General features: G+C 42.1%; 13 pseudogenes; all 13 read left to right on the forward strand.

The window, feature by feature from the left end:
- Positions 1-698: 698 nt before the first annotated feature.
- Positions 699-817, forward strand: LOC149474557 (5S ribosomal RNA; annotated as a pseudogene).
- Positions 818-1893: 1076 nt separating this feature from the next.
- Positions 1894-2012, forward strand: LOC149474558 (5S ribosomal RNA; annotated as a pseudogene).
- Positions 2013-3089: 1077 nt separating this feature from the next.
- Positions 3090-3208, forward strand: LOC149474559 (5S ribosomal RNA; annotated as a pseudogene).
- A 1075-nt stretch (positions 3209-4283) lies between these two features.
- Positions 4284-4402, forward strand: LOC149474560 (5S ribosomal RNA; annotated as a pseudogene).
- Positions 4403-5476: 1074 nt separating this feature from the next.
- Positions 5477-5595, forward strand: LOC149474561 (5S ribosomal RNA; annotated as a pseudogene).
- Positions 5596-6670: 1075 nt separating this feature from the next.
- Positions 6671-6789, forward strand: LOC149474562 (5S ribosomal RNA; annotated as a pseudogene).
- Positions 6790-7864: 1075 nt separating this feature from the next.
- LOC149474563 (5S ribosomal RNA) lies at positions 7865-7983 on the forward strand (annotated as a pseudogene).
- Positions 7984-9058: 1075 nt separating this feature from the next.
- LOC149474564 (5S ribosomal RNA) lies at positions 9059-9177 on the forward strand (annotated as a pseudogene).
- A 1074-nt stretch (positions 9178-10251) lies between these two features.
- On the forward strand, positions 10252-10370 carry LOC149474565 (5S ribosomal RNA; annotated as a pseudogene).
- A 1072-nt stretch (positions 10371-11442) lies between these two features.
- On the forward strand, positions 11443-11561 carry LOC149474566 (5S ribosomal RNA; annotated as a pseudogene).
- Positions 11562-12635: 1074 nt separating this feature from the next.
- LOC149474567 (5S ribosomal RNA) lies at positions 12636-12754 on the forward strand (annotated as a pseudogene).
- A 1072-nt stretch (positions 12755-13826) lies between these two features.
- On the forward strand, positions 13827-13945 carry LOC149474568 (5S ribosomal RNA; annotated as a pseudogene).
- Positions 13946-15020: 1075 nt separating this feature from the next.
- On the forward strand, positions 15021-15139 carry LOC149474569 (5S ribosomal RNA; annotated as a pseudogene).
- The last annotated feature ends 620 nt before the right edge of the window (positions 15140-15759 follow it).

The raw sequence follows: 15759 nt of genomic DNA on the forward strand, positions 1-15759 counted from the left end.
ACAGAGTACCGACAACTGGGCCTTCTTTCCTGAAAGCACCAGTTTCGGAATTTTTAAGAGTAGTTTAAGGCGTGGATACAAATGCCCCTTTTTAATGTATGGTAAATGTAAGATGTTAATATTCCAGCTAAATGTGTGACGGACATAAAGAAGGGATTTCATCATAATTGCCTAGAAGTTTTTATGATAGTGCACCGAGCAGTTATGTAATTCCACTATGTCTTTTCACTGCTCTTGGCCAGGTTGAATTGCACAAGTGTGAAATGGAGAAGAAGGTGCCTACGGCCACACCAACCCCAATGCGCCCGATCTGATTTGATCTCGGAAGCTTTGCAGGGTTGGGCCTGGTTAATACTTGGATGGGTTGCCTTCCTTGGATTAGCAGGTGCTGTAGGCTTTTTCTTTTTTAATTATGAGGTTTACCCTTTTACGGTTGACAGAAAACAGGGTCTTCTTACCTGAATACACCAGTTTAGGAGGTTGTTTAGAGTTTATTAATCCATGAAATCAAATATCATTTTTTATTTCTATTAAATGTAAGATGTTTCTATTATAGCTCAATGTTTGATGGCCATAATAAAGGGATTTCATCATAATTGCCCAGAAGTGTCTTTGATAGTACACCGAGTAATTATGTAATGTCTCTTCCCTGCTTTTAGTCTGGTTGTATTGCACAACTGTACAATGGAGAAGATGTAGCCTACGGCCACACTACCCTGAATGCTCCTGATCTCATCTGATCTCAAAAGCTGAGCAGGGTTAGGCCTGGTTAGTACTTGGATTGGTCAACGCCTGGGAATACCAGGTGCTGTAGGCTTCTTTTCTTAGATTATAAATATTCGGGCAGCACAGTGGCTAAATGGTTAGCACGTTGGCCTGGCAGTACTAGGTTCGTTGGGTCGAAGCCCAGCCATGCCACCACCTGCCTGGAGTTTGCATGTTCTCCCTGTGACTGCGTGGTTTTCCTCCGGGTACTCCGGTTTCCTCCCACACTCCAAAGACATGCTGGTAGGTTAATTGGCTCCTGTCTAAATTGTCCCTAGTATGTGTATATATGAATGTGAGTTAGGAACTTTAGATTGTACGTCCCTTGAGGGTTAGGGACTGATGTGAATGTACAATATAAAGCGCTGCGTAAATTGACGGCGCTATATAAGTACCTGAAATAAATAAATAATGAAGGTATACCCTCTTACAGAGGACCGACAACTGGGCCTTCTTTCCTGAAAGCACCAGTTTTGGAATTTTTAAGAGTAGTTTAAGGCGTGGATACAAATGCCCCTTTTTAATGTATGGTAAATGTAAGATGTTAATATTCCAGCTAAATGTGTGACGGACATAAAGAAGGGATTTCATCATAATTGCCTAGAAGTTTTTATGATAGTGCACCGAGCAGTTATGTAATTCCACTATGTCTTTTCACTGCTCTTGGCCAGGTTGAATTGCACAAGTGTGAAATGGAGAAGAAGGTGCCTACGGCCACACCACCCCGAATGCGCCCGATCTGATTTGACCTCGGAAGCTTTGCAGGGTTGGGCCTGGTTAATACTTGGATGGGTTGCCTTCCTTGGATTAGCAGGTGCTGTAGGCTTTTTTTTTTTTTAATTATGAGGTTTACCCTTTTACGGTTGACAGAAAACAGGGTCTTCTTACCTGAATACACCAGTTTAGGAGGTTGTTTAGAGTTTATTAATCCTTGAAATCAAATATCATTTTTTATTTATATTAAATGTAAGATGTTTCTATTATAGCTCAATGTTTGATGGCCATAATAAAGGGATTTTATCATAATTGCCCAGAAGTGTCTTTGATAGTACACCGAGTAATTATGTAATGTCTCTTCCCTGCTTTTAGTCTGGTTGTATTGCACAACTGTACAATGGAGAAGATGTAGCCTACGGCCACACTACCCTGAATGCTCCTGATCTCATCTGATCTCAAAAGCTGAGCAGGGTTAGGCCTGTTTAGTACTTGGATTGGTCAACGCCTGGGAATACCAGGTGCTGTAGGCTTCTTTTCTTAGATTATAAATATTCGGGCAGCACAGTGGCTATATGGGTAGCACGTTGGCCTGGCAGTTCCTGGTTTGTTGGGTCGAAGCCCAGCCATGCCACCACCTGCCTGGAGTTTGCATGTTCTCCCTGTGACTGCGTGGTTTTCCTCCGGGTACTCCGGTTTCCTCCCACACTCCAAAGACATGCTGGTAGGTTAATTGGCTCCTGTCTAAATTGTTCCTAGTATGTGTATATATGAATGTGAGTTAGGAACTTTAGATTGTACGTCCCTTGAGGGTTAGGGACTGATGTGAATGTACAATATAAAGCGCTGCGTAAATTGACGGCGCTATATAAGTACCTGAAATAAATAAATAATGAAGGTATACCCTCTTACAGAGGACCGACAACTGGGCCTTCTGTCCTGAAAGCACCAGTTTCGGAATTTTTAAGAGTAGTTTAAGGTGTGGATACAAATGCCCCTTTTTAATGTATGGTAAATGTAAGATGTTAATATTCCAGCTAAATGTGTGACGGACATAAAGAAGGGATTTCATCATAATTGCCTAGAAGTTTTTATGATAGTGCACCGAGCAGTTATGTAATTCCACTATGTCTTTTCACTGCTCTTGGCCAGGTTGAATTGCACAAGTGTGAAATGGAGAAGAAGGTGCCTACGGCCACACCACCCCAAATGCGCCCGATTTGATTTGACCTCGGAAGCTTTGCAGGGTTGGGCCTGGTTAATACTTGGATGGGTTGCCTTCCTTGGATTAGCAGGTGCTGTAGGCTTTTTTTTTTTTTTAATTATGAGGTTTACCCTTTTACGGTTGACAGAAAACAGTGTCTTCTTACCTGAATACACCAGTTTAGGAGGTTGTTTAGAGTTTATTAATGCTTGAAATCAAATATCATTTTTTATTTCTATTAAATGTAAGATGTTTCTATTATAGCTCAATGTTTGATGGCCATAATAAAGGGATTTTATCATAATTGCCCAGAAGTGTCTTTGATAGTACACCGAGTAATTATGTAATGTCTCTTCACTGCTTTTAGTCTGGTTGTATTGCACAACTGTACAATGGAGAAGATGTAGCCTACGGCCACACTACCCTGAATGCTCCTGATCTCATCTGATCTCAAAAGCTGAGCAGGGTTAGGCCTGGTTAGTACTTGGATTGGTCAACGCCTGGGAATACCAGGTGCTGTAGGCTTCTTTTCTTAGATTATAAATATTCGGGCAGCACAGTGGCTAAATGGTTAGCACGTTGGCCTGGCAGTTCCTGGTTCGTTGGGTCGAAGCCCAGCCATGCCACCACCTGCCTGGAGTTTGCATGTTCTCCCTGTGACTACGTGGTTTTCCTCCGGGTACTCCGGTTTCCTCCCACACTCCAAAGACATGCTGATAGGTTAATTGGCTCCTGTCTAAATTGTCCCTAGTATGTGTATATATGAATGTGAGTTAGGAACTTTAGATTGTACGTCCCTTGAGGGTTAGGGACTGATGTGAATGTACAATATAAAGCGCTGCGTAAATTGACGGCGCTATATAAGTACCTGAAATAAATAAATAATGAAGGTATACCCTCTTACAGAGGACCGACAACTGGGCCTTCTTTCCTGAAAGCACCAGTTTCGGAATTTTTAAGAGTAGTTTAAGGCGTGGATACAAATGCCCCTTTTTAATGTATGGTAAATGTAAGATGTTAATATTCCAGCTAAATGTGTGACGGACATAAAGAAGGGATTTCATCATAATTGCCTAGAAGTTTTTATGATAGTGCACCGAGCAGTTATGTAATTCCACTATGTCTTTTCACTGCTCTTGGCCAGGTTGAATTGCACAAGTGTGAAATGGAGAAGAAGGTGCCTACGGCCACACCACCCCGAATGCGCCCGATCTGATTTGACCTCGGAAGCTTTGCAGGGTTGGGCCTGGTTAATACTTGGATGGGTTGCCTTCCTTGGATTAGCAGGTGCTGTAGGCTTTTTCTTTTTTAATTATGAGGTTTACCCTTTTACGGTTGACAGAAAACAGGGTCTTCTTACCTGAATACACCAGTTTAGGAGGTTGTTTAGAGTTTATTAATCCATGAAATCAAATATCATTTTTTATTTCTATTAAATGTAAGATGTTTCTATTATAGCTCAATGTTTGATGGCCATAATAAAGGGATTTTATCATAATTGCCCAGAAGTGTCTTTGATAGTACACCGAGTAATTATGTAATGTCTCTTCCCTGCTTTTAGTCTGGTTGTATTGCACAACTGTACAATGGAGAAGATGTAGCCTACGGCCACACTACCCTGAATGCTCCTGATCTCATCTGATCTCAAAAGCTGAGCAGGGTTAGGCCTGGTTAGTACTTGGATTGGTCAACGCCTGGGAATACCAGGTGCTGTAGGCTTCTTTTCTTAGATTATAAATATTCGGGCAGCACAGTGGCTATATGGGTAGCACGTTGGCCTGGCAGTTCCTGGTTCGTTGGGTCGAAGCCCAGCCATGCCACCACCTGCCTGGAGTTTGCATGTTCTCCCTGTGACTGCGTGGTTTTCCTCCGGGTACTCCGGTTTCCTCCCACACTCCAAAGACATGCTGGTAGGTTAATTGGCTCCTGTCTAAATTGTCCCTAGTATGTGTATATATGAATGTGAGTTAGGAACTTTAGATTGTACGTCCCTTGAGGGTTAGGGACTGATGTGAATGTACCACTTAAAGCGCTGCGTAAATTGACGGCGCTATATAAGTACCTGAAATAAATAAATAATGAAGGTATACCCTCTTACAGAGGACCGACAACTGGGCCTTCTGTCCTGAAAGCACCAGTTTCGGAATTTTTAAGAGTAGTTTAAGGTGTGGATACAAATGCCCCTTTTTAATGTATGGTAAATGTAAGATGTTAATATTCCAGCTAAATGTGTGACGGACATAAAGAAGGGATTTCATCATAATTGCCTAGAAGTTTTTATGATAGTGCACCGAGCAGTTATGTAATTCCACTATGTCTTTTCACTGCTCTTGGCCAGGTTGAATTGCACAAGTGTGAAATGGAGAAGAAGGTGCCTACGGCCACACCACCCCAAATGCGCCCGATTTGATTTGACCTCGGAAGCTTTGCAGGGTTGGGCCTGGTTAATACTTGGATGGGTTGCCTTCCTTGGATTAGCAGGTGCTGTAGGCTTTTTCTTTTTTAATTATGAGGTTTACCCTTTTACGTTTGACAGAAAACAGGGTCTTCTTACCTGAATACACCAGTTTAGGAGGTTGTTTAGAGTTTATTAATGCTTGAAATCAAATATAATTTTTTTTTTCTATTAAATGTAAGATGTTTCTATTATAGCTCAATGTGTGATGGCCATAATAAAGGGATTTCATCATAATTGCCCAGAAGTGTCTTGATAGTACACCGAGTAATTATGTAATGTCTCTTCACTGCTTTTAGTCTGGTTGTATTGCACAACTGTACAATGGAGAAGATGTAGCCTACGGCCACACTACCCTGAATGCTCCTGATCTCATCTGATCTCAAAAGCTGAGCAGGGTTAGGCCTGGTTAGTACTTGGATTGGTCAACGCCTGGGAATACCAGGTGCTGTAGGCTTCTTTTCTTAGATTATAAATATTCGGGCAGCACAGTGGCTATATGGGTAGCACGTTGGCCTGGCAGTTCCTGGTTCGTTGGGTCGAAGCCCAGCCATGCCACCACCTGCCTGGAGTTTGCATGTTCTCCCTGTGACTGCGTGGTTTTCCTCCGGGTACTCCGGTTTCCTCCCACACTCCAAAGACATGCTGGTAGGTTAATTGGCTCCTGTCTAAATTGTCCGTAGTATATGTATATATGAATGTGAGTTAGGAACTTTAGATTGTACGTCCCTTGAGGGTTAGGGACTGATGTGAATGTACAATATAAAGCGCTGCGTAAATTGACGGCGCTATATAAGTACCTGAAATAAATAAATAATGAAGGTATACCCTCTTACAGAGGACCGACAACTGGGCCTTCTTTCCTGAAAGCACCAGTTTCGGAATTTTTAAGAGTAGTTTAAGGCGTGGATACAAATGCCCCTTTTTAATGTATGGTAAATGTAAGATGTTAATATTCCAGCTAAATGTGTGACGGACATAAAGAAGGGATTTCATCATAATTGCCTAGAAGTTTTTATGATAGTGCACCGAGCAGTTATGTAATTCCACTATGTCTTTTCACTGCTCTTGGCCAGGTTGAATTGCACAACTGTGAAATGGAGAAGAAGGTGCCTACGGCCACACCACCCCGAATGCGCCCGATCTGATTTGACCTCGGAAGCTTTGCAGGGTTGGGCCTGGTTAATACTTGGATGGGTTGCCTTCCTTGGATTAGCAGGTGCTGTAGGCTTTTTCTTTTTTAATTATGAGGTTTACCCTTTTACGGTTGACAGAAAACAGGGTCTTCTTACCTGAATACACCAGTTTAGGAGGTTGTTTAGAGTTTATTAATCCATGAAATCAAATATCATTTTTTATTTCTATTAAATGTAAGATGTTTCTATTATAGCTCAATGTTTGATGGCCATAATAAAGGGATTTCATCATAATTGCCCAGAAGTGTCTTTGATAGTGCACCGAGTAATTATGTAATGTCTCTTCCCTGCTTTTAGTCTGGTTGTATTGCACAACTGTACAATGGAGAAGATGTAGCCTACGGCCACACTACCCTGAATGCTCCTGATCTCATCTGATCTCAAAAGCTGAGCAGGGTTAGGCCTGGTTAGTACTTGGATTGGTCAACACCTGGGAATACCAGGTGCTGTAGGCTTCTTTTCTTAGATTATAAATATTCGGGCAGCACAGTGGCTAAATGGTTAGCACGTTGGCCTGGCAGTACTAGGTTCGTTGGGTCGAAGCCCAGCCATGCCACCACCTGCCTGGAGTTTGCATGTTCTCCCTGTGACTGCGTGGTTTTCCTCCGGGTACTCCGGTTTCCTCCCACACTCCAAAGACATGCTGGTAGGTTAATTGGCTCCTGTCTAAATTGTCCCTAGTATGTGTATATATGAATGTGAGTTAGGAACTTTAGATTGTACGTCCCTTGAGGGTTAGGGACTGATGTGAATGTACAATATAAAGCGCTGCGTAAATTGACGGCGCTATATAAGTACCTGAAATAAATAAATAATGAAGGTATACCCTCTTACAGAGGACCGACAACTGGGCCTTCTTTCCTGAAAGCACCAGTTTTGGAATTTTTAAGAGTAGTTTAAGGCGTGGATACAAATGCCCCTTTTTAATGTATGGTAAATGTAAGATGTTAATATTCCAGCTAAATGTGTGACGGACATAAAGAAGGGATTTCATCATAATTGCCTAGAAGTTTTTATGATAGTGCACCGAGCAGTTATGTAATTCCACTATGTCTTTTCACTGCTCTTGGCCAGGTTGAATTGCACAAGTGTGAAATGGAGAAGAAGGTGCCTACGGCCACACCACCCCAAATGCGCCCGATTTGATTTGACCTCGGAAGCTTTGCAGGGTTGGGCCTGGTTAATATTTGGATGGGTTGCCTTCCTTGGATTAGCAGGTGCTGTAGGCTTTTTCTTTTTTAATTATGAGGTTTACCCTTTTACGTTTGACAGAAAACAGGGTCTTCTTACCTGAATACACCAGTTTAGGAGGTTGTTTAGAGTTTATTAATCCATGAAATCAAATATCATTTTTTATTTCTATTAAATGTAAGATGTTTCTATTATAGCTCAATGTTTGATGGCCATAATAAAGGGATTTTATCATAATTGCCCAGAAGTGTCTTTGATAGTACACCGAGTAATTATGTAATGTCTCTTCCCTGCTTTTAGTCTGGTTGTATTGCACAACTGTACAATGGAGAAGATGTAGCCTACGGCCACACTACCCTGAATGCTCCTGATCTCATCTGATCTCAAAAGCTGAGCAGGGTTAGGCCTGGTTAGTACTTGGATTGGTCAACGCCTGGGAATACCAGGTGCTGTAGGCTTCTTTTCTTAGATTATAAATATTCGGGCAGCACAGTGGCTATATGGGTAGCACGTTGGCCTGGCAGTTCCTGGTTCGTTGGTTCGAAGCCCAGCCATGCCACCACCTGCCTGGAGTTTGCATGTTCTCCCTGTGACTGCGTGGTTTTCCTCCGGGTACTCCGGTTTCCTCCCACACTCCAAAGACATGCTGGTAGGTTAATTGGCTCCTGTCTAAATTGTCCCTAGTATGTGTATATTTGAATGTGAGTTAGGAACTTTAGATTGTACGTCCCTTGAGGGTTAGGGACTGATGTGAATGTACAATATAAAGCGCTGCGTAAATTGACGGCGCTATATAAGTACCTGAAATAAATAAATAATGAAGGTATACCCTCTTACAGAGGACCGACAACTGGGCCTTCTTTCCTGAAAGCACCAGTTTTGGAATTTTTAAGAGTAGTTTAAGGCGTGGATACAAATGCCCCTTTTTAATGTATGGTAAATGTAAGATGTTAATATTCCAGCTAAATGTGTGACGGACATAAAGAAGGGATTTCATCATAATTGCCTAGAAGTTTTTATGATAGTGCACCGAGCAGTTATGTAATTCCACTATGTCTTTTCACTGCTCTTGGCCAGGTTGAATTGCACAAGTGTGAAATGGAGAAGAAGGTGCCTACGGCCACACCACCCCGAATGCGCCCGATCTGATTTGACCTCGGAAGCTTTGCAGGGTTGGGCCTGGTTAATACTTGGATGGGTTGCCTTCCTTGGATTAGCAGGTGCTGTAGGCTTTTTCTTTTTTAATTATGAGGTTTACCCTTTTACGTTTGACAGAAAACAGGGTCTTCTTACCTGAATACACCAGTTTAGGAGGTTGTTTAGAGTTTATTAATGCTTGAAATCAAATATCATTTTTTATTTCTATTAAATGTAAGATGTTTCTATTATAGCTCAATGTTTGATGGCCATAATAAAGGGATTTCATCATAATTGCCCATAAGTGTCTTTGATAGTACACCGAGTAATTATGTAATGTCTCTTCACTGCTTTTAGTCTGGTTGTATTGCACAACTGTACAATGGAGAAGATGTAGCCTACGGCCACACTACCCTGAATGCTCCTGATCTCATCTGATCTCAAAAGCTGAGCAGGGTTAGGCCTGGTTAGTACTTGGATTGGTCAACGCCTGGGAATACCAGGTGCTGTAGGCTTCTTTTCTTAGATTATAAATATTCGGGCAGCACAGTGGCTAAATGGTTAGCACGTTGGCCTGGCAGTACTAGGTTCGTTGGGTCGAAGCCCAGCCATGCCACCACCTGCCTGGAGTTTGCATGTTCTCCCTGTGACTGCGTGGTTTTCCTTCGGGTACTCCGGTTTCCTCCCACACTCCAAAGACATGCTGGTAGGTTAATTGGCTCCTGTCTAAATTGTCCCTAGTATGTGTATATTTGAATGTGAGTTAGGAACTTTAGATTGTACGTCCCTTGAGGGTTAGGGACTGATGTGAATGTACAATATAAAGCGCTGCGTAAATTGACGGCGTTATATAAGTACCTGAAATAAATAAATAATGAAGGTATACCCTCTTACAGAGGACCAACAACTGGGCCTTCTGTCCTGAAAGCACCAGTTTCGGAATTTTTAAGAGTAGTTTAAGGTGTGGATACAAATGCCCCTTTTTAATGTATGGTAAATGTAAGATGTTAATATTCCAGCTAAATGTGTGACGGACATAAAGAAGGGATTTCATCATAATTGCCTAGAAGTTTTTATGATAGTGCACCGAGCAGTTATGTAATTCCACTATGTCTTTTCACTGCTCTTGGCCAGGTTGAATTGCACAAGTGTGAAATGGAGAAGAAGGTGCCTACGGCCACACCACCCCAAATGCGCCCGATTTGATTTGACCTCGGAAGCTTTGCAGGGTTGGGCCTGGTTAATACTTGGATGGGTTGCCTTCCTTGGATTAGCAGGTGCTGTAGGCTTTTTCTTTTTTAATTATGAGGTTTACCCTTTTACGTTTGACAGAAAACAGGGTCTTCTTACCTGAATACACCAGTTTAGGAGGTTGTTTAGAGTTTATTAATCCTTGAAATCAAATATCATTTTTTATTTCTATTAAATGTAAGATGTTTCTATTATAGCTCAATGTTTGATGGCCATAATAAAGGGATTTCATCATAATTGCCCAGAAGTGTCTTGATAGTACACCGAGTAATTATGTAATGTCTCTTCACTGCTTTTAGTCTGGTTGTATTGCACAACTGTACAATGGAGAAGATGTAGCCTACGGCCACACTACCCTGAATGCTCCTGATCTCATCTGATCTCAAAAGCTGAGCAGGGTTAGGCCTGGTTAGTACTTGGATTGGTCAACGCCTGGGAATACCAGGTGCTGTAGGCTTCTTTTCTTAGATTATAAATATTCGGGCAGCACAGTGGCTATATGGGTAGCACGTTGGCCTGGCAGTTCCTGGTTCGTTGGGTCGAAGCCCAGCCATGCCACCACCTGCCTGGAGTTTGCATGTTCTCCCTGTGACTGCGTGGTTTTCCTCCGGGTACTCCGGTTTCCTCACACACTCCAAAGACATGCTGGTAGGTTAATTGGCTCCTGTCTAAATTGTCCCTAGTATGTGTATATATGAATGTGAGTTAGGAACTTTAGATTGTACGTCCCTTGAGGGTTAGGGACTGATGTGAATGTACAATATAAAGCGCTGCGTAAATTGACGGCGCTATATAAGTACCTGAAATAAATAAATAATGAAGGTATACCCTCTTACAGAGGACCGACAACTGGGCCTTCTTTCCTGAAAGCACCAGTTTCGGAATTTTTAAGAGTAGTTTAAGGCGTGGATACAAATGCCCCTTTTTAATGTATGGTAAATGTAAGATGTTAATATTCCAGCTAAATGTGTGACGGACATAAAGAAGGGATTTCATCATAATTGCCTAGAAGTTTTTATGATAGTGCACCGAGCAGTTATGTAATTCCACTATGTCTTTTCACTGCTCTTGGCCAGGTTGAATTGCACAAGTGTGAAATGGAGAAGAAGGTGCCTACGGCCACACCACCCCGAATGCGCCCGATCTGATTTGACCTCGGAAGCTTTGCAGGGTTGGGCCTGGTTAATACTTGGATGGGTTGCCTTCCTTGGATTAGCAGGTGCTGTAGGCTTTTTCTTTTTTAATTATGAGGTTTACCCTTTTACGGTTGACAGAAAACAGGGTCTTCTTACCTGAATACACCAGTTTAGGAGGTTGTTTAGAGTTTATTAATCCTTGAAATCAAATATTTTTTATTTCTATTAAATGTAAGATGTTTCTATTATAGCTCAATGTTTGATGGCCATAATAAAGGGATTTCATCATAATTGCCCAGAAGTGTCTTTGATAGTACACCGAGTAATTATGTAATGTCTCTTCTCTGCTTTTAGTCTGGTTGTATTGCACAACTGTACAATGGAGAAGATGTAGCCTACGGCCACCCTACCCTGAATGCTCCTGATCTCATCTGATCTCAAAAGCTGAGCAGGGTTAGGCCTGGTTAGTACTTGGATTGGTCAACGCCTGGGAATACCAGGTGCTGTAGGCTTCTTTTCTTAGATTATAAATATTCGGGCAGCACAGTGGCTAAATGGTTAGCACGTTGGCCTGGCAGTACTAGGTTCGTTGGGTCGAAGCCCAGCCATGCCACCACCTGCCTGGAGTTTGCATGTTCTCCCTGTGACTGCGTGGTTTTCCTTCGGGTACTCCGGTTTCCTCCCACACTCCAAAGACATGCTGGTAGGTTAATTGGCTCCTGTCTAAATTGTCCCTAGTATGTGTATATTTGAATGTGAGTTAGGAACTTTAGATTGTACGTCCCTTGAGGGTTAGGGACTGATGTGAATGTACAATATAAAGCGCTGCGTAAATTGACGGCGTTATATAAGTACCTGAAATAAATAAATAATGAAGGTATACCCTCTTACAGAGGACCAACAACTGGGCCTTCTGTCCTGAAAGCACCAGTTTCGGAATTTTTAAGAGTAGTTTAAGGTGTGGATACAAATGCCCCTTTTTAATGTATGGTAAATGTAAGATGTTAATATTCCAGCTAAATGTGTGACGGACATAAAGAAGGGATTTCATCATAATTGCCTAGAAGTTTTTATGATAGTGCACCGAGCAGTTATGTAATTCCACTATGTCTTTTCACTGCTCTTGGCCAGGTTGAATTGCACAAGTGTGAAATGGAGAAGAAGGTGCCTACGGCCACACCACCCCAAATGCGCCCGATTTGATTTGACCTCGGAAGCTTTGCAGGGTTGGGCCTGGTTAATACTTGGATGGGTTGCCTTCCTTGGATTAGCAGGTGCTGTAGGCTTTTTCTTTTTTAATTATGAGGTTTACCCTTTTACGTTTGACAGAAAACAGGGTCTTCTTACCTGAATACACCAGTTTAGGAGGTTGTTTAGAGTTTATTAATCCTTGAAATCAAATATCATTTTTTATTTCTATTAAATGTAAGATGTTTCTATTATAGCTCAATGTTTGATGGCCATAATAAAGGGATTTCATCATAATTGCCCAGAAGTGTCTTGATAGTACACCGAGTAATTATGTAATGTCTCTTCACTGCTTTTAGTCTGGTTGTATTGCACAACTGTACAATGGAGAAGATGTAGCCTACGGCCACACTACCCTGAATGCTCCTGATCTCATCTGATCTCAAAAGCTGAGCAGGGTTAGGCCTCGTTAGTACTTGGATTGGTCAACGCCTGGGAATACCAGGTGCTGTAGGCTTCTTTTCTTAGATTATAAATATTCGGGCAGCACAGTGGCTATATGGGTAGCACGTTGGCCTGGCAGTTCCTGGTTCGTTGGGTCGAAGCCCAGCCATGCCACCACCTGCCTGGAGTTTGCATGTTCTCCCTGTGACTGCGTGGTTTTCCTCCGGGTACTCCGGTTTCCTCACACACTCCAAAGACATGCTGGTAGGTTAATTGGCTCCTGTCTAAATTGTCCCTAGTATGTGTATATATGAATGTGAGTTAGGAACTTTAGATTGTACGTCCCTTGAGGGTTAGGGACTGATGTGAATGTACAATATAAAGCGCTGCGTAAATTGACGGCGCTATATAAGTACCTGAAATAAATAAATAATGAAGGTATACCCTCTTACAGAGGACCGACAACTGGGCCTTCTTTCCTGAAAGCACCAGTTTCGGAATTTTTAAGAGTAGTTTAAGGCGTGGATACAAATGCCCCTTTTTAATGTATGGTAAATGTAAGATGTTAATATTCCAGCTAAATGTGTGACGGACATAAAGAAGGGATTTCATCATAATTGCCTAGAAGTTTTTATGATAGTGCACCGAGCAGTTATGTAATTCCACTATGTCTTTTCACTGCTCTTGGCCAGGTTGAATTGCACAAGTGTGAAATGGAGAAGAAGGTGCCTACGGCCACACCACCCCGAATGCGCCCGATCTGATTTGACCTCGGAAGCTTTGCAGGGTTGGGCCTGGTTAATACTTGGATGGGTTGCCTTCCTTGGATTAGCAGGTGCTGTAGGCTTTTTCTTTTTTAATTATGAGGTTTACCCTTTTACGGTTGACAGAAAACAGGGTCTTCTTACCTGAATACACCAGTTTAGGAGGTTGTTTAGAGTTTATTAATCCTTGAAATCAAATATTTTTTATTTCTATTAAATGTAAGATGTTTCTATTATAGCTCAATGTTTGATGGCCATAATAAAGGGATTTCATCATAATTGCCCAGAAGTGTCTTTGATAGTACACCGAGTAATTATGTAATGTCTCTTCTCTGCTTTTAGTCTGGTTGTATTGCACAACTGTACAATGGAGAAGATGTAGCCTACGGCCACCCTACCCTGAATGCTCCTGATCTCATCTGATCTCAAAAGCTGAGCAGGGTTAGGCCTGGTTAGTACTTGGATTGGTCAACGCCTGGGAATACCAGGTGCTGTAGGCTTCTTTTCTTAGATTATAAATATTCGGGCAGCACAGTGGCTAAATGGTTAGCACGTTGGCCTGGCAGTACTAGGTTCGTTGGGTCGAAGCCCAGCCATGCCACCACCTGCCTGGAGTTTGCATGTTCTCCCTGTGACTGCGTGGTTTTCCTCCGGGTACTCCGGTTTCCTCCCAAACTCCATAGACATGCTGGTAGGTTAATTGGCTCCTGTCTAAATTGTCCCTAGTATGTGTATATTTGAATGTGAGTTAGGAACTTTAGATTGTACGTCCCTTGAGGGTTAGGGACTGATGTGAATGTACAATATAAAGCGCTGCGTAAATTGACGGCGCTATATAAGTACCTGAAATAAATAAATAATGAAGGTATACCCTCTTACAGAGGACCGACAACTGGGCCTTCTTTCCTGAAAGCACCAGTTTCGGAATTTTTAAGAGTAGTTTAAGGCGTGGATACAAATGCCCCTTTTTAATGTATGGTAAATGTAAGATGTTAATATTCCAGCTAAATGTGTGACGGACATAAAGAAGGGATTTCATCATAATTGCCTAGAAGTTTTTATGATAGTGCACCGAGCAGTTATGTAATTCCACTATGTCTTTTCACTGCTCTTGGCCAGGTTGAATTGCACAACTGTGAAATGGAGAAGAAGGTGCCTACGGCCACACCAACCCGAATGCGCCCGATCTGATTTGACCTCGGAAGCTTTGCAGGGTTGGGCCTGGTTAATACTTGGATGGGTTGCCTTCCTTGGATTAGCAGGTGCTGTAGGCTTTTTCTTTTTTAATTATGAGGTTTACCCTTTTACGGTTGACAGAAAACAGGGTCTTCTTACCTGAATACACCAGTTTAGGAGGTTGTTTAGAGTTTATTAATCCATGAAATCAAATATCATTTTTTATTTCTATTAAATGTAAGATGTTTCTATTATAGCTCAATGTTTGATGGCCATAATAAAGGGATTTCATCATAATTGCCCAGAAGTGTCTTTGATAGTACACCGAGTAATTATGTAATGTCTCTTCCCTGCTTTTAGTCTGGTTGTATTGCACAACTGTACAATGGAGAAGATGTAGCCTACGGCCACACTACCCTGAATGCTCCTGATCTCATCTGATCTCAAAAGCTGAGCAGGGTTAGGCCTGGTTAGTACTTGGATTGGTCAACGCCTGGGAATACCAGGTGCTGTAGGCTTCTTTTCTTAGATTATAAATATTCGGGCAGCACAGTGGCTATATGGGTAGCACGTTGGCCTGGCAGTTCCTGGTTCGTTGTGTCGAAGCCCAGCCATGCCACCACCTGCCTGGAGTTTGCATGTTCTCCCTGTGACTGCGTGGTTTTCCTCCGGGTACTCCGGTTTCCTCCCACACTCCAAAGACATGCTGGTAGGTTAATTGGCTCCTGTCTAAATTGTCCCTAGTATGTGTATATTTGAATGTGAGTTAGGAACTTTAGATTGTACGTCCCTTGAGGGTTAGGGACTGATGTGAATGTACAATATAAAGCGCTGCGTAAATTGACGGCGCTATATAAGTACCTGAAATAAATAAATAATGAAGGTATACCCTCTTACAGAGGACCGACAACTGGGCCTTCTTTCCTGAAAGCACCAGTTTCGGAATTTTGAAGAGTAGTTTAAGGCGTGGATACAAATGCCCCTTTTTAATGTATGGTAAATGTAAGATGTTAATATTCCAGCTAAATGTGTGACGGACATAAAGAAGGGATTTCATCATAATTGCCTAGAAGTTTTTATGATAGTGCACCGAGCAGTTATGTAATTCCACTATGTCTTTTCACTGCTCTTGGCCAGG

This window comes from Staurois parvus, unplaced genomic scaffold (genome assembly GCF_062004578.1).
Source record: "Staurois parvus isolate SC_StPar_1 unplaced genomic scaffold, SC_StPar_1.0 ptg000004l, whole genome shotgun sequence".
In the NCBI taxonomy this organism is placed as follows: domain Eukaryota; kingdom Metazoa; phylum Chordata; class Amphibia; order Anura; family Ranidae; genus Staurois; species Staurois parvus.